The sequence below is a fragment of the Lonchura striata genome, chromosome Z (genome assembly GCF_050655825.1).
Source record: "Lonchura striata isolate lonStrDom1 chromosome Z, ASM5065582v1, whole genome shotgun sequence".
NCBI classification, from domain to species: domain Eukaryota; kingdom Metazoa; phylum Chordata; class Aves; order Passeriformes; family Estrildidae; genus Lonchura; species Lonchura striata.
In genome coordinates, this window is record NC_140740.1 from 47205017 (window position 1) to 47226013 (window position 20997).

At 50.8% G+C, this 20997-nt stretch overlaps 1 protein-coding gene across 28 annotated transcripts in view; it reads right to left on the reverse strand.

The window, feature by feature from the left end:
* The window catches only part of ATOSB (atos homolog B), a 37860-nt gene that overhangs the window by 9740 nt on the left and 7123 nt on the right, over positions 1-20997 (reverse strand). For 8 of the 28 annotated variants that reach the window (XR_014951418.1, XR_014951419.1, XM_021554621.3 and 5 more), the window contains exon 3: positions 62-154. The gene's annotated coding sequence lies outside the window, so the exon portion shown is untranslated. The other 20 variants (XR_014951420.1, XM_085567113.1, XM_085567126.1 and 17 more) reach the window with 9 other exon arrangements.

Below are 20997 nucleotides of genomic sequence, written 5' to 3' on the forward strand. Positions count from 1 at the left end.
GGCCTCCCACCAGTCTTCCCCAGCACAAAGAAAGCAATCCTTTCATGTGCAGAACACTCACCTGTTCAGATGTGCCCTTGATGCACAACAGAGATTTGCAGATGCAACACAGCTCCCCTGTGGTCATAATCCACAGGCACTGCAGCTTTGATGCCTGTAAGAGGGTGTGGACAAGAGTCAGCTGAAGCAGCAGCTCATTGTGCAACACCTTCAGAGTGTGCAGGAGCCCTTGGGCACCTCCACCCTCAGCACCTCTGTGGCAGAGGCAGCTCATGGGCTTCACTATTGCAGGCGCCTCCAGCTAAAGAAGGAAATTGTGCCTATGCCTAGGGATCATGCCCTCCCCACCTCCCTCCTCATGCATCCCTCAAATGGGGACTCACTGCAGCACCCATCCAGCGGGAAGTCACTGTTTGGGCACCCTAAGCCAGCAGTGAGTACTGCTCTGAAGGCTGGAAACAGCAGGGCCAGGCAGATGAACAAAAACTCCAAAGGGATGTTCAGAGGCAGCAACACTCAAGTGCAATCCCCTTCTGGCATCCTGGTCTGGCAAATTCTGCATCCCTGCAACTTGCATATCAGCAGTATCAGCTGTGCTCACTGCCTGACCTCACCTGCCCCAGAAAACAGTTTGTTCTTTCACTACATTTCCAATAAGATTTGTAATTACAGGTTGTCATGACCAGTCTCTGAGAGCTGGACAGCTCAAAAGCCACCACCACTACTTGGGAAGGGTACTGCCAGCAACCAGCCAGAACAGGACCTGTTGAGATTCAATACAACTGCACCCAAGGAGCACTTGCAGCAGGGCAAATCAGTGCTGCAGCATGGCAAACCATGGGTCTAAATCCTCAATAAAAGCTTTGTGTAAAGATCAGATCCTCCTGGCACCCCATGAGGCCTGCACCAAAGCAGGTAGGAAAGCAAGTGAATGCCCTCAGTTGTGGGCAGATGCTGAAGTGGTAACATGCTGTGCTCTTCCTACCTGTGTCCCTCCTCCATCCCTGAGGGAGATTTGTACCATGACTTGTGTGGCACTATCAACCAATGGGAAGCAAACTCAGCAACCAACAGCAAGAATCAGCCTGGTGCAGTGGAAGAAAGAGTGTGTCCATGCCAGAACAAATACACAGTTTCACCTGCGTTGTTTCATTCTCTTCCCTGTGTTCCACTGAAGTCACAGCCATTTTCTCCCTGGTAACAACTGCCTTTCAGGAGAATGGATGTATAAGGACAGGCTGACCTGCCAGCACCACAAATCCCTCCCAGCTGAGATCTCAACACCAGTCATCAGGGCTGCCAACACCAGCCACTAGAACAAGAGCTGCACCACCTTTTGCCAAGCCCAGATACTGTTGTTTGAAGCATTGTGCTGGAAAATGCCAGCCCCACGCCAGGAACAGGAAAGTATCACCCAAAGTGTCTCCAAGTAACCCTAAGATCTCCTTGAACATCCTCCAGGTGGAATGCCCAACAGCCTGGGATGGGCAGCAGCTGGGGCATAGCTCTGCTTCTCACCCTCCTCAAGATGCAAGGGGCTGTATCCCAGGGAGGTTCTCTTGGCAGTGCCAAGTGCCTCCCAGGACAGTTCCTCCCTGCTGAGAGCCAATCCAGCTCACAGTAGAGCTCAGTCTCTGACAGCACCACCTCCCGACAGAACAGAACAGCAACCCTGGGACTATGGCCTCTCGCACTCCAAGCAGGCACAGGAAGAAAGCACCTGGTCACCTCTGCCTTCTCCTGTCCTTGAGCCAGGCATTGCCAGAGCTCTAATTCTGGCCACATGGATGGGACAGAGGCAGGCCCAGGGCTTCATCAGCTCAGCTGAGCAGCACAGGTACCATCCCTCTGGACACAGCACATGGGGCTCCTTGTGCCCACACCAAGGGTTTGGTCCCTCCTAAGCCCACATGATGCTGATTTTTTTATTATTGACAGTGTTTCAGTTTGTGCTGGTGCTCTAAAATAGGAGTCAAAGAGCTTTGTCTCTTAGAGAAGCTCACCCAGAGCTCTTCCACTCTCTGCCCTGCTCCTGCCAAGGCCCCCTCACTGTTCAGAGAACAGGCAGGGCCCTGTGCTTTTGCCAAGATCTCCCAGCACCTGGATCTGGAGTTATGCTTCTTTGCCTGAGGAGGGCACCATGCTTCAACACCCAAGAAATACCCAGTGCCAAATGACCTGCAGAGAGGGAGCGTGTCCCATGCACTGGGGCAGAAATGCTGTGTTCATTGGAGACACTGAGCCACTAGAGCCTGACGTGGAATAACACAGCCAGGCCTGGTGGGGTTGGGTCAGGCACTTGGCTTACCTGCTGGTTCCATTCCTACTAGCACATCCAGGGGGAAACCGGTATTAATAGACCATGGTCTCAGTCTGGAGGCAACAAAGCAGGATGGCAAATGAGGACAGGTTCCTGGCTGGGCAATGCAGCAGCAGTACCACATGCCAGGCTGCAGCCTGCAAAAGGATCTGTTGCTGTTCAAGCTATACTGTGCTAGCCAGAGAGGAAACAGGATGAGTGCGGAGCAGGGAGGTTGTCTGTCATGAGGCAGAGCCCTTGAGAGCCTGGCAGGGCTGGTAACACAGCACCAGTGCAGGGAAGAGAGCAAGAACTGTGCCTGAAGTTGCCACACTAATCCAAGGGAAATCCCAGAGGCTTCCCAGAGTAGCACTGCTAGCCAGTCAAAAGGAACATATGGCCAGTGGACAAGAAGACTTGACCTGGGCACTGCTGCCTGGGACAGAGCACCAACCTGGTGGCTGGCACAACCAAGAGAGGTCTTTGCAGAATTTAGACCAAAAAAAAAAAAAAAAAAAAAAAAAAAAAAAAAAAAATCCCAAACCAATGCCTAAGTGGCTTTTGCTGTCTTCTCTCCTGCTTCCTCTTGTGGGAAGTGCTATGGAGAGACACTGGTGGCCTCACTGGGCATGAAGCAGGAACCACACATCCAGGAAGGAGAAGGGCCATCATAATCATCCTCAGAACAAGCAGAGTACAAGGGAAGAGAAGAGGCAACAGAAACTGCTGTAAACAGACTGCCTGGAGGATAAATCATAACTCTATTGATCCTATCTAGACCCAAGGAGAAGGAAGGAAATCTAAGCAGTGTGAGCACAAACCCAGGAGCTCCCTGGCACAGGCTAAGAGCAGAGATTGTGAAGTGCCAGCAGGCAGAAAGTTTCCATCACAACCCTGAAGGATGGCAGCACTAACAGCAATGCTGCCACCAGAGAAGGGTTCCTGCACAGTCTGACAGATCAGGCATATCACCATCAGGAGAGAGACAGACATGAGGCTGGGGACTACCTTCAGCACTGTAGCAGAGGTGGCAATCCCAGGGAGAAGCTGACTCAGGAGATGCTAGAGGAGTAAACTGTGCCTGAAGGGAAAAATGACCACTGGCCATGGATCTGGTACTATCCTGGAATTCAGGCTGGGGAGGAAGAAGCTGGCACTTGGTGGAAATGAGAGGAAGAACGAGAGAGAGGGGGAATGGATACAGATTGAGGGAGCTTCCTTGTCCCAATGCAAGGGCAAGTGCTGCTCTTGAGGGTCCTCAGGAGGCCTCCTGCCATGCCAGATTTGTGCAGCTGCAGAGCCTCCTTCAGTGCTAGCCCCTGCTAGGAATGGCGAGGAAGCCTGAGCCCAGAGAGGAAGGATGGGGAAAGAGGTATTGCCCATGCCACAAGTGCAAGCTCCTAGAAACCACCAGACACAGCTTTTACAGAGACAGACACCCAACACCTCTCTGTGCCCACAGCACCATGTCTGTGCTGCTGCTCCCTCCCATCCCTTGGGAGGTGGCACTGACTGGGTGCAGAAGCCCCCAGGGACAGAGCAGCCCTCTCTGCAGTGCATCGTGTTGGAGTTCCAAGCTGCAGCAGCCTCCTCAAGGGCTGAGGTCTGCCCAGCAACATGCAGTGCCTCCCCAGCCCTAGCACCACACTCAGGTGCTGCAGGGACTGAGCCCTTCCGCTCGGCCAAGTCAGGATAACACAATGAAACTCCTCCTGGGAGCTGGGGGAGCTGGAGCAGAGCTCCCAGCCCAGGGACTTACCCCTTCCCTCTGATGCCCCTCGTCCTGGCACGGATCACCTCCGCACACCTTTCCCAGGTGCCTGGCTTGCACATGGCGATGCTGACAATAGCCTGCGGCTGGGAAGGGGGGGTTTACAGGGTCTGCAGGCAGATTCCACTATGCGACAGCCACCTGTGTAAAGCTTTCCTCCACGTCCAACCCCCTCCCCGCCAACCTCCCCTCCACGCACGGCTGCCCATCTTCCCAGGAAAGCACAGTCAAAGAATGAAAAGCAGCTTAAAATCCGGCAGGACAATCGGGCAGCTCTCCAAGGCCGGCAGCATCCCCTGCCCACCCAGCCCAGCAGGTTCAAACCTCTGCGATACAGCCCACGGCTGCCCAGCTCCAGTGTTTGACCGGGAACCCAGGAAACCTCCAGCAGGCAAGGCAGGGAAATCCCATGCAGCAGCCGCTTACGAGGAGGACAGCCCAGGTTGAGGACAGACCTTTGTCTCTGCCTGCCTGTCTCACTCGCTCGTTGCCGGAGGAGGAAGAGGGGGGCGGTGGGGGACAGCGAGCAAAGATAACACCCCTAGGAGGGATGTCACAGCCACGTTAATCACTTGGAATTCCAGCCAGCGCGCCGCAAATATGGGCAGCAAATGGAGATGCTCAAAGCTCTAAAATAATTGGATCCTTTCACAAGAGCCGAGCCCAGAATCCAGCACAGGAATTCAGTCCCCGCTGGAAGTCGAGAAATCAAATACATGGAGAGGCAGGCGCAGCACAAGCAATCCTCAGCCACTGCTGTATGCAGCTCCATATAGCCTTTGGCGCTGCTTTAATCTCAGGTGCCTTCCCAGCGGGAGCGAGGAAGGACCACAGCGGAGAGCCCGAGTGCCCAGCTGAGGATCGGCCCCTTCCCATACAACTTACTCGACTTGTGGCAAGGTGCAGAAGCGCTGTCAATGCAAAAGAGGGTTTTGTGAGGGAGACCAGCTGCCTCGAAGCCTGGCTCGGTCGGAGGAACAGTCCATGGGAAGGAGACCCCTGATGCTGCTGTTTGGCCTCCACTGCCCTGCAGGGGAGATGCCTGGCCCGGCAGGATTCCCAGCCCGCATCACATTCCCGGCGAGAAGCACACGCGGCACATGTAGGCTCCTGCTCAGCGCCTCAACGGCAATGAAAAGGCACAGAGACTTCTGCCAGAAAACAAAGAGGCAGCGGCAGAGCTGGGGGTGGGGAAAACTCTCCGCTGCCCAAGAGGATCCCTGCAGAGGCAGCAGGATGCTGCTAGGCTCCACCGCAGCTATTCACCCCCATTAGCCCAAGGTGGCACCCACTTGTCTGACACAGGGAGTCAGGGTGGGCAAGCCCCTCTTCCCCTTCATGAGGCAGCACCCGGGTGAGAAGTGCTGGTGGACACGAGCCAGGCCCAGGACTACAGCTGTCCACAAGCAGCAAATTTCTCTGTGCTGGCTCCACATCATAAAAAGCTGTGTATTTTCACCTTGGGGTAGCTGCTGCACGGGGAAGATGCAGCCAGCACTGCACCTGCAAGCCCTGAGGTGCCCCATGGCGTTGGACTTAGAGCAGCATGGTGGCCTCAGCAGTCACCTTGTAGCAAGAAAGAATACGAAAGCAAACCCCAGGCCACCCAGGCACTGGAACATGTCAGCCAGCTGCCTTCCAGCCCTCCCATCCCTCTTCAGGGGTGGTGGCCCGAGGAACAGGCCCAGGGGACCTCAGCCACTGATGACCCCGCAGACAGGCTGTTCCAGTCCAGAGCTTGATGCCAACTAAAACCAATGGAAAATTTTCCACTGTGTGATTACCAAGTCACATGCCGGTGCAGCCAGTCATAGAATGGCTTTGAGAAAGCAAGTGAATATGGCCAAGGGCAGGAACCACTTCTGTCACACACCCACAGCCCCACCAGCCCAAGCCTCCTTGCACACACTCCCCTGCTGAGTCCCTGACACCCAACAGACCCACAGCACCATCACCTTTCTGTACTTCCCCAAACAGTCACCAGGCACCTCAGGGCAGTGGAGAGAGTCCCAGGGATGCTGAATTGCTCTGATCACCTCTGGATGTCAAAGATACACGTTTGAAGAGGGAGTAGGCAAATGGCTTGCAGTGGGGAGGACAGCAAGGATTGAGCACTGCAGCATTTGCCCTGTGGGAACTGCCCCTCCCCAGCGCAAGCCCTCTTGCAATACACTTCCCTTTACTGTAAGAGCCCTCCAAGGGAGGTGCTTCAGCACAGGCACTCAGGCCTCCCACTTGGTTACCAAGCTGCAGCCTGCAGATAAGGCTGCAGCAGCTGTGGGGACATTCAGCATCTTTTCCACTCCCTGTACTAGACATGTACGTGGCACAGGGGGAAGAGATACCACACACACACACACACACACCAGCTGTGCACACCTACCCAACTCCCCCATTTCCAGCTGCTATTTAGAAAGGCTTAAGTCTAGCACAGGCCACAGTAACGCCATGTGCTAGGCAGGTATTTGTGCCATAAGGGTGAGGCTTTGTCCGTCTTTGATTTTAACAAGATTGACATAATCAGGACTACTGTAGGGAAGGAGTATTTTCACCATGAATTGACTATCCTGCACCTTGTCATAGAAAAGGAAAACCTCTCTTTCCTGTAGGGCTGAAGGCAAAACACCCTGCTGGACTTAGGAAAAGGGTGCCACAACTGTCATCTAAACATTCACAATGTTGCCCATAATGAAGGCAAACAGTGTGAGCAGAAGGCCCTAAGAAGGGAAACATGGGGGTAAGAGGGACAGTAGGCGTATCCATATGAAGGGCAGCAGGAGACATGGTCCAGCTCCAATTACATCCCTTGAAATGACAAACCTCCTGGTCCACACAGAGTAATCCACCCATGGGGCACCACAGACAGCAGAGGCAACTAAATCAAAAACATCTTCAGCCTGGTGGTTGATCCATGCCCTGAGGACAAAGATGTCCCTCTAGACCTGACCCTCCTAGGGAGACAAAGCCTGTGAGAGACCTAAGAGCTCTCCATGGCCTACCAGAAATCAGCTCATCCCCTGCCACACAGCACTTGCTCCTGCACCTGAGAACAGACCTCAGGGACCTCTTGGCCCAAACCACCAGATCCTGCTGCTCCTGATGTGTAGGGGACTGCTGTAACAGGGATATCCAAGTAAAGCCAGCATGCCCGGAGCAGTATTGAGTTACGTGTGGACTGCCAAAGAAAGGACAGCAGAGCACACAGGGTGATGGCAGCCCAGTGTCAACAAGCCCAGGGGAAAGGCTGAAAGAAGCAACTTCAGAAGGGATCTGGAGACTTACACGTTTTTTGAGAATGTTCTAGATCTTGAAAACTCACATAAAGGGAGCCTGGACATCCACCCAGCCTCTGCCAGATTAGAAAGCCAATGTAGCTACTGCTGAAGGTCAGCTTAGCCCAGGCGCCAAGGCTAGGAGCAGACCCCTTTGCTCTGGTTCGTTACTCTTGTAGATAGGATGGGCCAAACACTGTAAACACCTTCTGAGCACTTACACACCAGACATGGGCTTCTACAGCATCAGACACTAGGTCAAAGCTTGAAGACACAATAAATCACAGAGCAAAGTTGTTCCTGAAGACAAGGCTCATAAAGACTGCCAGCAGCAAGCCTTGCAGAAGGACAGGATCAGGAAAAGAGCAGCCATGAAAATAAAAAGCTGGCAAAGAAACAGAAAATACTGGGAGCAAATAATTCTTTCCAGACAGTCCTTTAGGCTCATCTCAGCATCCATCTGCTGAGGATGGTCAAGCAGCTGGAACCTTTAAAAAAGCTACCAGTGACTTCCTTTCCAGTCACCACTATCTCTGGGACAGGCACCATGGGGAAGATAAACTTTCCATCTGGAGGGCTGAAGGCCAGAATCCTCATGAGCCTTCCAAAAACATCAGCACCCCGCTACACATCACAGCTCTGTGCTTCCAGCAGAGCAAGGAGGATGCTTCACATCCTGTGCTTTGCTGCCCACCAGTTTCTTGTGCTCATGTGGGAAGGATGTAATGCGGACTTAGAGAGAGATGGGTGCTCCAGCTAAGAAAAGCTGGGGCAAATGAATAAGCTGAGGAATGCTCCTATGGCAGTGCCTCCATCTCTCACCACTGCTAATACCACACAGATGAGTCCAAGTGAGAAGAGAACAAACAGAACAAGACCCTGAGCCCTCTATGTACCTCCAAGCTGGTCAATCCAATAGTCCATGAGATATGACATTGCCAAGCAACCTGAGAACTGCAGAACTGAGGAACAACAGTGGCAAGGGACCTCAGAGAGTTTGGGTCCAATTGTGCTGACAGCAGGGCCAAGTTCAAGCAAACTGCTCGGGGTTTGCCCATGTCCAGGCGCTGAAAGTCACCAAGTGTGGAAACTGCCTCCCTTCTCTGGGCCCTACTCCAGAGTCTGCCTTGCAGGGAAATATTTTTCCAACTATCTAATTGGAATTTCCCTCTTGTGCCATTGCTTCTCATCCTGCCCCTGGGCACTTCCCAAGAAAGTCAAGCTGCAGCTTCACTGCAAACCCACAGCTTGCAGCAGCAGTAAGAGCCCCCTTCACTGCTTTCCCTCCCCAAGGCTGCACAAGCCTGCCACTCTCAGGCTCTGCCCACTGCAGCACACAAGAAGCCAGAGCTCCAGCTTATCTCTGGAGACTGTTGGACCCTGCTGGGGTCCATCCTGCCCAGCCAAGGATGCCACCAGGGAGGATGGGAGGTACCTGCACTTGTCTATCTTGGGGATGTTGAAAAAAGAGATTAATCTCAACCTGAGATCAGCAGGAGTTGCTTGTGTTCAAGTACTTGATCCTTGCTCTGTTTGGTAGCAATACCAGTGCCTGCTGCAACACACCTATGTTATACTAATAGAATTCCCAAGTACCTGCTCCAAGAGGTTTGGCTCTAGACACAGACAGCTTTGGTTGTGCTGCTGTAGCTCTGATCCCAAGGCTGCCTCCACCATTCCCATGGGGAACCTGTCAGCAGGAGTGATGAACAGGACAATTAGGAGTCCAACTCAGCAGAGACCAGAAACACAGAAGTCCAGAGCTAGATGGAAACACAGCAGTCCAGAGCAGGTCCCGCGGTGAGAGAAGCAGCCATCTGCATCCCTGGCAATACCCTCAAGGGCCTGCAGCAGAGTCCAGGTCACACAACGGGTTTTGGAGCCAACAACCACTCATGTCCACAAATCTCCAGTGTATTATCTGCATCCCAGCTCTTCCTCCATGCTGTCTTCACTCAATCCAGAGCTATTTGTTTATTATTCTCTGCCCCAGCAAGTATAATTTTCCCATACTGTATCTGCTCTCTCAGACAACTGGGCAGGATCTGACCAGTACAGAGACTTGCTCAGCTTGCCTAGGGCTGGCTGGACACCTCACTGCCTGTGTGGGGATGAAGAGATCCACCTGATTCACTGGAGGCAGGCATACTTGGTCTCTGCACTCCCTTGCAGTGCTCCTCTTTGGGAAAGCCTCAGCACCAAAGATACTCCAAGCCTTTCCAGGACAGCAATGTACCCATAGCTGGAGTTCATAATGTAGCTAAGATTGTGGCCTCTTCCACACAGGCATTGCCTTCATCTGCTAAGCCCTGTGGCTTTCCCAGCTCTCCTCTGGCAAGGTCAGCCCATCTCCCAGGCACTCAGCATGAACTGCCAGACCCTTGGGTTCCCTTAAAGCCCTGTCCTGAACAAGCACCTGCCTTCTGCTTCCCAGACTCATTCCCCTGCGATTCACCTCTTCCTGACTAACTCATTTCTGCCACAGCCCATGCACGAAGGGAGGCTGTGTGTGTGTGTGCGCACAAAAATGGGCATTTTTGCATACAGACACATACACAGACTCTGCAAGGCAGCAAACTGGTCAGGGAGCCTGTCCTGGTCATGCCAGAGCCCTCGCTCCTGCAGCACCCAAGAGGAGCAAGGGGTGACACTATTGGCTCAAGTCCATTGTGGGGAGAAGGGGCAGAGGCAGGCTGGGAGTGCTGCCAAGATAAGGAGTAAGGGAGGGGAGGGCTAAGGGAAGGCTTCCTCCAGGCAAACCCATTCCCTTTATCAGCCCAACCCTGCTGGCTGTGGGAGGGTTACCCAGCACTGCCACAGCTCAGATCCACAGCAAGATGTCTGCCAGCTAAGCTACCTTTGGGTACAGCCAAATATGCCCCCCCAGGCTGTGCCTCTTTCTGTTTTACTCTCCAAGGTGGGCAAATTCCTGGGAGACATAAAAGTATTTCTTCTAAGCATGGTTACAGTCAGCTGGCATCGGCTAATGCCACTGTGCATGCAGGGCCCACAGGCTTGGCCAGTTCCTGAGTGTGGACAGTGCAAGGGCTGCTCCTCTGACCAGCAATTCCCTAATGCTTGGGGCTGATGCTCAAACAGGCTTTGCCCCACATCCTTTCCCTTCCCTCTTTTCCACATCCTGGCCTGTTCCCAAGCCACACATGCTGCCTCCACCTGCTAAGCCCTTCCAAGGGCTGTCCAGGTAACCTCAGGCTCCTCAGAGAGAGGAGCCTGAGGAGACAAGAGGTGACAAGAAGAGGAAAGACAGAGGTGACAAGAAGAAGATGGCACTGTGCAGCTGTGCCAAGCCCAGTGAGAGTTATGGCATACACAGGAGCTCTGCACGTCCATCTGTGTCTGAGCACAGGAGAGCTGTGGTGTGAGCGTGAGATGATGCTCCATGCAGCACACCCAGTCACAGACTTGCGCCTCTGCCTGTCAGAGCTAGAGGATCCACTTCCTATTGACTACAACAAAAACTCTCTCACTCTTTCCTCTCCACATCACATGTGTCAGACATGCTGACAAGGGCCTCTGGTCCCTTCCACCCAGGAGCACTTGGCCAGCTGCAGCATTTTGCCTGCAGCCACACACAGGATACTTGGGACAAGTATACTGCAAGAGAACAGGTCAATCAAGCATTGTCTCCAGCAGGGCCACGCAGCCCCAGCTTACACAGAAAGCCCTGACACCCAGGAGTTAAGGCCAAAGCAAACCGTATTTTGGCCAGGCAGTGAGGGAAAACACTTTATGCTGGAATGCCGCATATTAGTAGGCACAAAGAATGATCTTCTGCCAAAGCTTAGGATTGTATGCCAGAACTGCTGCTTCTCCCTGGACTATTAAGTTTTTGATTCTCACTATGTATACACAGAGCCTCTTCTCAGGACAACAAAAGATTCTGTCCTATGGCATCCTTATGGACTCCTGCAGCTTCCCCTGCACAGCACCCCTCCTCTCACCACGATGCTCCAGTACTTCAGATCCCTTCTAGGGAAGCAGCAGGGAGATCCACAGTGTTCAGCATGTGTCAGCAGGGCCAACAGCGGGGCCAACAGCAGGGCCAACAGCGGGGCCACAATGTCACTAAGGTCACAGCAACTGGGTAAGCTCCTGAACTAAACTCAGCAGCCAGCTGACCAGCAGGATGGACCAGCAATTTAAATGCACATGCTTAAATCAGCCCACCACCACTGAAAAGATGGGCTTGTCTACAAACTCTGGGAGCCACTGAGAAAGCAGCAACAAACCTGTATGAGCTCTTGGACATGGTCAGCTCCCTGATACAGCCCCTGAGCACAGAAGAACCTAAGGGACTGCCCTACATCCAGTTAAGCAACTAGGGACTGATCCCATTTAAACCTGACTGACTGATTGCTAAGCCAGACTTTCCTGCCACACCCTTCTTTGTGACTAACAGAGGGGTAACATCCCATCTGTAACACCCCTCTCCAGCTGAAATGGGAGAAAGCAGAGCAGAGATAGACAAGCTGTTTTTCATTCTGACATCTTTCCCACACCAAGGGGAACTCTTGCAAGTGCCTCATGTTCCCCTTCTGAAGTCCAGGTGGCTGAAAAGAGTGGCAGAGTGATGCCAAAGGACAGGATGAGAAGAGATGATTTGGAGCAACAACAGATGAAGGAATTCAGGCTTTATCAAAGTCAATGCTAAACAGCAACTAGTCCATGAAGTTGATGCTTCTGCTGAAACACTTCCTGGTTACGGAACAGATACAGAGAGACTGACCTCAATAACAGGCTGGCTACCAAGGTGAACAGATGTTTGGGTTTCTGAGAGCCCCAAAACAAGCCCCCCCCTTCTTATGTAGCTCTCTACTCCCACAGTCCTGCCCTTCTAGTGCTTAAAAAAGCAGAGAAGCCTCTAGGCTGCTAACTTAAGTGGTGGCTTCAGAGACCCTCATGGGATATGCCCTGGAACCAGCTTTCATCTCCCAGGCAGAGCCCAAATAGTCTTTTGCTTCAAAAATCACATTTGAGATCACCTGATCCAACATAAAGATGAGAGGTGGAATTACTTTAAATAAAAGATCAGATGGCGGAGCCAGTGGATGGAGGTGAATGGCCAAATACCTGATAATCTGGTACTTAAAATCTGAAAGTTTTAAGGACTAAACCACTAAACCCCATTTTTCCATACATCTTGGGTGCATTGGCTGGATGGCTCATGCCATTCAAAGCTCAAGATGGAAACTACCCGTGTCCACTCTTCATCTTGCTGCAGGAAGGGAAACAGAGGTTTCTACCATTCATCCCTTCCCTAGCTCCTGTTGCTGGACCCTCTGCTGCTGTGTCCCATGGGACATCCTGAACAGACAACATTAAGAAGAGGAAACCAGCTAGAACTGGGCTTTCCTGCTCAACTATGCATGAAAAATCCAGGTCTAGCTCAGGTGGGTATGAAGCTTCCTCTTCTGTCACGGTAAAATGACTCTGTAGGCACCAGAGACTCCTCTTCTGCATTTTAGAAAGATCCTCCCTTACAGGCACTGCCTTTTACCCTCTGCTGCCTTCACCAGCCCTGAGCAGGCTGGAGAGGCACGCCCAAGCTCTGGGTACACCAGAGGTGCTGCTTTTTCGGGTGTCATGTGTGAGGGCAGCTGTAAATGTAATAGGGGGAAGGAAGTGAAGCAAAACCAAACCACCCAAAAATCCCCGGGAGAAGGTACCCAGCTCTTGTGTTCAGTCATTATTTACCCCAGAATACAGTTCCAGTTTTCACCTGTCTTAAAGCTCTCCACTAAGTTGCTCTCGCTGACTTTGACAATTTCTCTCTGCCCCACTTCTAGCAGGGACCTCAAAGGTTGCTGCCTCCCAGCAAAAGGGTCTCCATGACCTTTGTAATTCAACACACTGGGAAAGGCTCAATAATTCCCTCTATTCCTAGGCCAGCACAGACCTTAAAAGCCCTCTTTGTTCCTGTTACAAACCCTATCCCACAACCATGGCTTAACCCTTAGGGCACTTCCTTAAATGAAGACAGTTTCACAGTAGCAAGGCGCTTGGCAGCATGCATGGGAAGCTAGACCTACCCTCCATTTACTAAAGAGCTGTACTGAAAATCTGCTAGTGGCTCAAAGGAAGCATCAGATACACACTACAGGATGGGAGGGATGCCTCTGGCTATGCTCATCAATACAAACTACTGTGCCTCACAGTGCTGTAGCAACACGGGCAGCGTTTGGGCTTACACCTCATTATAGTCTCCTGGTTTTGCTCTGCCTGCCTGCAGTTCAGCAGGTTTATTACAAAACATGTTCCATGCATGCAGGTTTGGGGTTACACAGAGGGACAGGGATGAGGAAGGAAACAGCTGGGACTGGGCTCCTCCACTGTCAGTCTTACAAGGACTCCTCTGCTCCTGTCCCCTGGTAGAGCAATTGCTCCATGACCAGGAGCAAATCAGAGCCAGCAAGGGATCCCAGGCTGTTACTACACAGCCTGCACACTGATTCTTGCCTCGTCTTGAGATAAGCTCAGACCCACATCCAGACCAGCAGCCCAAAGTCACAAGCTGGGGAAGCAGTCCTACAGGACTGTGCATAATTATACACCCTGGACATGGGAATGCAGAGGACATGGAAGGCACAGCTAGGTCTCACTCTGTAGTATCATCCCCGGCACAGGAAAAGGTAGTATGGAGCAAGTGCTGTCAAAATTGACAGCTCTGCAGCTGGAACAGAGCTGCCCAACCACATCCTGAAACACCAGTTCCATGGCAGACAGAACCAACTCGTACCACTGCACCCCAAAACACCACCCCAGCATACAGGATAGGGTAGGGCCGTCTTGCAGCCCTAAAATGCCATTTCCTACCAGTTGCTGTAACCTCCCCTCTGCCCCTTTTTGGTCCTGCTCTACCCCCCTTCCTTCTCCTCAGGCTTCAGGAAAACTGAGTCACAACATGCTAACCTTGCCCTGAGGAAGGAGAGTGGGTGGGCAGTCCACAGCTCCTGGCAGAGTGTGGGGAGTGGAGCAAGAGTGGTACTAAGATCTGAGAATCCCAGTGATGGGGAGGGATTAAAAGGTACGCACAAATGCTCCACCAAGCTTTCCCTATTGTGAATCTCCTCTGTTCTCACCTCTCTTAAAGCTAAGGTGGCCCCAATCTGCTGCTGGCCATATGGACTGAACCCAGCTCTCTGGGCTACACAAACCCAGAGGGGACCAGGATATGCAGTAATTTAGCATAGCCAAAAAAAAAAAAAAAAAAAAAAGACCCAGATAGAGTGTTAAAAATCAGAAGAGTGATGTAAGTCTCAAAAGGCTGGTAGGAGACTGGATGCTTCATTGAGAACAAGTAATGGCATTCTCTTCCTTGAAAGATTCATGTGTTTGAGTAAAGACTTGATACTCTGGTCCAGCTCTAGGAGCTGGTAAATTTCCAGGTACTGACCTCAGGCTCTCTGTTTTTATCACACACCAACAGAAACTCTTTTGAGGACCTGCTAACCAGTAAAGCTTCCCAGGACCAGGTTTACAGCAGTTTACATCCACAGTAAAACCCTTTAAAATTCCTGCCTGCAACAATTGGAAAACAAACCACCACTCATCTATCTGCCTAGAAGACAGATAAATTAAAGATTTATTAATTCAGGCTCTGGCTCAGACATCTTACAAATGTTATTAAATTTATTGTTTCTTGAGTATGTTTTTTGTTTTTCGAGACTGCAGTGAGGTCAAGAGCCCAGCATTGCCCGGTTCAGCTGGGACAAAGAACGAGAACACTGAATTCAAGCTGCAGAAAATGCACAGCTATTACACACTGCTCATCTGTAAGTCTCCTGGCATCTTTTCTCAGCCTTCTTGACTGCCTCGATCCACCTTTCTGGGGACTCTCTGAAAACTGACCCTCTCACCCCTCCCCAGGGAAGTGTGTTAAGGTGGTATTTGCTGTTATTGTCATGCAAAGTGTAACATTATTGCAATACACTTGCCCCACCTCTATCTCCCAGGACAACATAATACTAGATGACATTCATTATCCCTTTTTACTTTATGGTACTATCTTTTAATTTTTCTGTTGACACACATCAGAGACATATCGAGTTTCAGGCCAGTTTACTCCAAAGGAAATTCTCTCTTGCCTTACAGGGATTTGTAAAAACTATTCCTCTTCTTTTCAGTACCAAAAAAAGCTCAAGCCACCACCAAAAAGCAATTAAAAAACCCCAACTCACAAAAAAAAACAAAAAAAAAAAAAACAACACCCAAAAAAAAAATACAAACCAAAAAAAACAAAAACCACCTACACTCCAAAAATAGCACTTGAAGGTTCACTTAAGGACAGAATTTGCCTTTTCTCTCCAGACCACCACTATGGTCAGACCTTTCCCAGGCTCTGGAGGGCAGCATTCTCACTGCTGCTCAAACAGCTTCATCAGCAATGTCTGGAGTCCTGTAGTGAGGAAACTTTAAGGGTGAGATGCCTATTCCTTCCCAAAAGTGCCCAGTACATGAACACAGGCATTTCCTGGTAAACTGTTCCTCCTTGTTTCCAGCCTCTGCTACAGGGGTGGCCTCTGATAGCAGCCTTCCTCCGGAAACATCACTGCCTTTTGCTCAGTTACTCCAACACTGTCATATTGTAGGGAAACAGAATTAAACAGCTGAAATCTGTAATAAATCATTCTACTGAGCCGCCTGGGAAATTGCTGCACAGAAGAAAGCGAAGAGCTGTAAGTCTGTTTCCTCAACAAATCTAAGCCACAAAACAACCTTTGGTTACAGGGAACAGGCACAGCAGCAAGAGGAGCACTTTCAGGGTGGCAGATTGATGCCACCAATTTTTCTATTCTCTCTCTCCAGAATTATCACATGGCCAGAACAAATCATGGCAAATACCTTAATATCCCAGACTGTCAGCCTAGGAAACAGGCTGGCAGATCAGACCTAGATAAAAATCCTGAGAGTATTCTAGTTCCTCAAAAACAGCTTATATTTTTAGCTTTTGCTGCTGTTAAAAGATTAATTGAAAACAAAGCTCAGACTCTCTACTTGATGCCATAACTGCTTTATTTTGCTGGCAGCCACAGCAGAGAGGATCTTGAGAATTACACCCTTTGTCCACTGCTGGCCCAGCTATGCTAATCTCATCAGCAATGCAAACGCTGGTATAGAAAGGGCTGAGTGGCAGTGCTGGCCTGACAGCTCCAGCAGCGCTGACTGGCAATAAGGAAACCCTGGTACACGGTATCCAGGCATTTTCTCCCAGCCTGAACGGAGCTAAAGGTTGGTTCTTGCAAGCCATTCTTCACACATCTTCCAGACAGTCTGTACAAGCACAGCTGGACTCAGCTACCTTCTCACAATTTAGGGAATACAGGTAGAAACACCCATGGAGTTGAAGTTTCCACTTGGTCTCACTGATCTATCACCTCTCTGCTGAAATCCCCACCACTCTTCCCACAGCAGCAGCATTCAGGTTGGTGCTGATGTCCCACAGGGCACTGTCCAATTTTTCGGAGTGACACTGCTCAGGATGGTGTCCCCACCTGATTAAAAGTAGGAATGAATGTCCTAGACTTGCCTCAGGTAATGGCAGAGGCAAAGCAAAGCAGCACATAAGCCACACAGTACTCTCCTAGCTTCAACACCACTGGCTCAGCCAGGAGGAAATCTCTCTTGGCTGCCTCTCCCTAAATGTTTATTCCAGCACTGCCTATCTTAACTCCTCCCCAGATCAGCAGCAGAGTAAATGACCCCACTACACTTGGGGTCTTTCAGTCCTTTGTGCTTAAGACTGTGTAGTATGAACAGGTAAGACAGAAAAAGAGGGGCAGCACTTCAATGATGACATGGTTGTAACTCATGGGGTCACAGTGCAAGTGCAGTGCAAGCTGCTCCCCTCTGAAAGCAGAAGGAACCTGTTGGAATTGAGAGGAAGGAAGCACACTGCTGTCCACCACATGCAGCTTTCCCACAGCCTCCATGTTCCAGCTCCCACCTCTTTGTTTGCTCTCCCTTGGGAACACCAGGGTCTGGAGTCCAGGGAACATTGTGCAAACAAGTCTAGACTATTTGGGAATTTTAAGATGACTGAAACTGCCAAACTGGACAGAAGTGGGTAATCCCTACAGATCTTACAGTAACCCTACATTACAGAAGGACATTAGGGCATACTGGAAAGGGTGAAATGGTTTTCAGGGCAATACATGAAGCCTTATACCCTGGAAAGGAGGGGTCACAGCTCAGGCATGGATTATGACATTTGTGAGTACAGAGCTATTTGGGTAGTGCTCAGGCATCCTTTCCTATCCATTTTTGACTGAACACCCTAGTCCCAGAAAGACTCTGGTCACAGGCACCAGAGCAGTGTGTGCCACCCCATGGCAAGCCCACACAACTAACCTCCATACATCCCCAAGTGCATTGTTCACTTCTCACTCTGGCTGGGCACAGAGCTGTGGGCAGGGTGCTGTAGCTCACTGCCAGCAGTGACCTTTGAGAGGTGTAATGAGAGAGGTTTACGGCTCACACAGCCATCCATGTTGACACGAGCAGACTGTGCTTGCTGCCAGCAGGTCCTTTTCCCTGGCTGACGTCCAGGCCTTTAGGCATATCATGGATGACAAGTCAGGTCTCAGTCACACTCACATTATGCCCAGGCTGGAGATGGCTTCCTGGCCCATTCCCTCTGCTAGTGAGCGCATGATTTCTCCTTCACCAACAAGAGCCAGTTCTCTTACCAGTATCTGGTAAGGGGTCTACCCAAAGGCAGCTTCAAAACTGTTTAACTTCTCCTGTGACTGCCCCAGAGGACAATCTCAGACCATATCAGAGGGGTCACAAAAGTGTCTACTCTCCCTGAGTACAGATACCAAGGAGCAAGGCAAACTGGCTGTGCAAGGTGGATGGAACAGCACAGCACAGGGCCAGACATCCTGGGAAGATGCAGCCATGGCTAGAGCCACTTATGTTGATTAACTGAGGATAAGCAAGGGCAGCAGAATGACTTGCTTTCTTCCATGGTACAGTGAGAGGGATCAAGAGACTTGTTTGTTCCTGGCTGGGCCTGCTCTGCAGCTCAGGGCTTCAAAACAAACAAGTCTGTAAACAGGAGCTGCCTGCCCACACCCCAGCAAGGGGTGAAAGAGGGGAGAAGATGGACCAAACACCCCTGACCACTCACCATGAGGCTGCTGCCAGAGGAGAACAGCTCCAGATGCCAGACTGGATTGTCAGGCAGGAGTCCAGGGGTGCCAGGGCCATGGCATAACTGGGACTGGGCTGCACTGAGAGCTGTGGCAGCTTCCACATTTGCCTGACTGCTTTTCTGCCTTGTCAGTGACACTGCCAGTGGCAAGATGCCATAGCAATACCCTCCAGCATGCTCCCTTATCTCCCATCTCTGTTTCCCCTTGCTTATCCTCTCCCAGCTGTCCCACATATGAAACACCAAAAGCCTCAACATACTCCTTAAAGGCAGCACCTTCATCAAGGAAGGAAAGGGGGTAGAGGTAGAAGCCCATTCCCACAAGCCGTCATCCCTGCCCACCTCAGGTGCAAGGACCCTACTCTGAACCCAGGTGCATTGCACCCCACCTTGTCTACTCTCAAGGCAAGGCACAGGAGGGCCACACAGACAGATTCGGGGAGTAGAGGCTTTTTAAACAGCATTTCCCTTATGCTGTGGCAGGCAGGGATGCTTCAACATTCTCACCTATTCCATAGGGCCTGCTCCATGGGGGTGACCTGCAGCCCCTCTCCAGTCCAGTCCAACACATCTGCCTGCAGGTTAGAAAGCCCCAAGAGCTCTTTCTACATTGCAGTAGCACCAGATCTGATGGGAATGGGGATTTCAGACTTTTCTTCATGCATCCTGGCAGGCACTTCTTAAGCCTCTGCTCTGCAGTTGCTGACAGTTTCCACTCCAGGCAGGTCTGTACTGCTGCACCAAAGCTCACTGTGGCTTAAATCAGAGACGGGATCCTGCTTTGTTTCTTGCCTTAAAAACTCTTCTCTACCATTGCTACGTGCCACTAAACAGTTATCCAGCTTGGGTGGTAAGCGGAGCTCTTCTCCCTTTCACCTCTCTTACACAGGCACAAGACACAAGGGGAAGACAAAGGACTCTTTAACCACACTCAGGAGTGATACCTGTCAATATTTTTCAATGTGTAAATTCAACAACTTTGCAGGCAAGCAAAAAAACCTAACCTTCTAAAAGCTCTGCTTCTCTCTCTGTTCTGCCCTTTCCCACAACCAGTTACATCACTTGAGGGTTATAGCAGAAGCTAGCAAAGCCTCGGTCTTGATCCAGGATGAGTCATGGAGCTCCAGAGGCCGTGCAACTTCCTTCTGATACCATCAACCATGCTTTGCACAGCTAAAAATAAAGATGGGCCAAAACTGCAGAGCCACATCTTGCCTCAACATGAAACTCAGCACTGCTCAGCACTGCTGAAAAACTACCTGAGCAGGTGGAAACCAAAAAGTGCATGGAAGCCAAAAGTCTTGGGTATACCAAAAAGGGAGAGGGCAGGAGGCCCCACCCTGTGCCACGCTGAAGGATAGTGGTGGCAGATGGCAAGTAGCCATCCAGCCGTAGAGATGGCTTGAACCAGGATCTCACCTCACTCAGCTGTGGGCTTTGGAGTATTTCCACACCTAGAGGTTTTGTGGAAGACTTGTTTTCAGCAATGCATGCTCCCATCTGAGACAACAGGAATCAACTGCTGCCAAAAAGAAGGATGCACATTTCTTGCAGGAAGCTGCAGTCCGCTTCCCACCAGGCAACACATGCGCATCTGTAAAGCAAGGTCCAAGGGATGTTCAGAGCTAAAGGTTACAAAAAGGAGTCACAGATACAGTTGATATGGGTTAGATGTTGAGCTAAGTGAGGAATTCAAAGTTCTTTCTACTCCCTGGGACACTGTGCCCAAGCAAAACCTTCACACATGAGGAAACAGGATTCTCACACAGATCTTAGCAGGAAGCCGTAGGATTGCACACAAATAGGAGCTCAGAGGGACACCGGCAACATTCAGAAACCTAAAATAGCCTCAGCACATGATCTTGCTGCTCCCAAGAATGGAGCAGAGGAAGTGAACAAGGATCCAGCTGTCCCAACACTCCAATGAACAGGATCTTTGAATGCCCAACCTATTTGCAACAGAGATGGTAGGGCAAATAGGGGATTCCTTGCATAACTCCAGTGCCAATATCTGCAAGGAGCCCAGAGCCAGTTCTGAAGGAGAAGGCAGCATTTTCTTGTGGTTTTCAGTGGAAAGACAATCTAGTGCTACATGATCTGGTCACACTCTGGGGCAAGGGCAGGCTACACACACCAAGAGAAGGCTGGAAGACATTATGCTGACTGCCTTCTGTTGAAGATATAAACTACACTTTGTCCAGTCGTTAGATTTCCCAGCACAGGGTTCCATCCCATCCCCAAGAGAGGCACTGCAATTCTGTCCATGGGTCTGTAAGCTGTATCAGTTTCCAGACCACCACCAGCTGCACTAAACTGAACCAACATTGCTAATTCAGCCCAAATATAAACTCACTGGTATCACCTGGGTAAGGTGATATACAAACCAGAGAACAGCTTCATGCTGTGGCCAAGCAACAGGAAAAGCTAATGCTTTACACATAAATGTGAGATTTGCTGTCCATTAAGATATTAGGCTAACTGG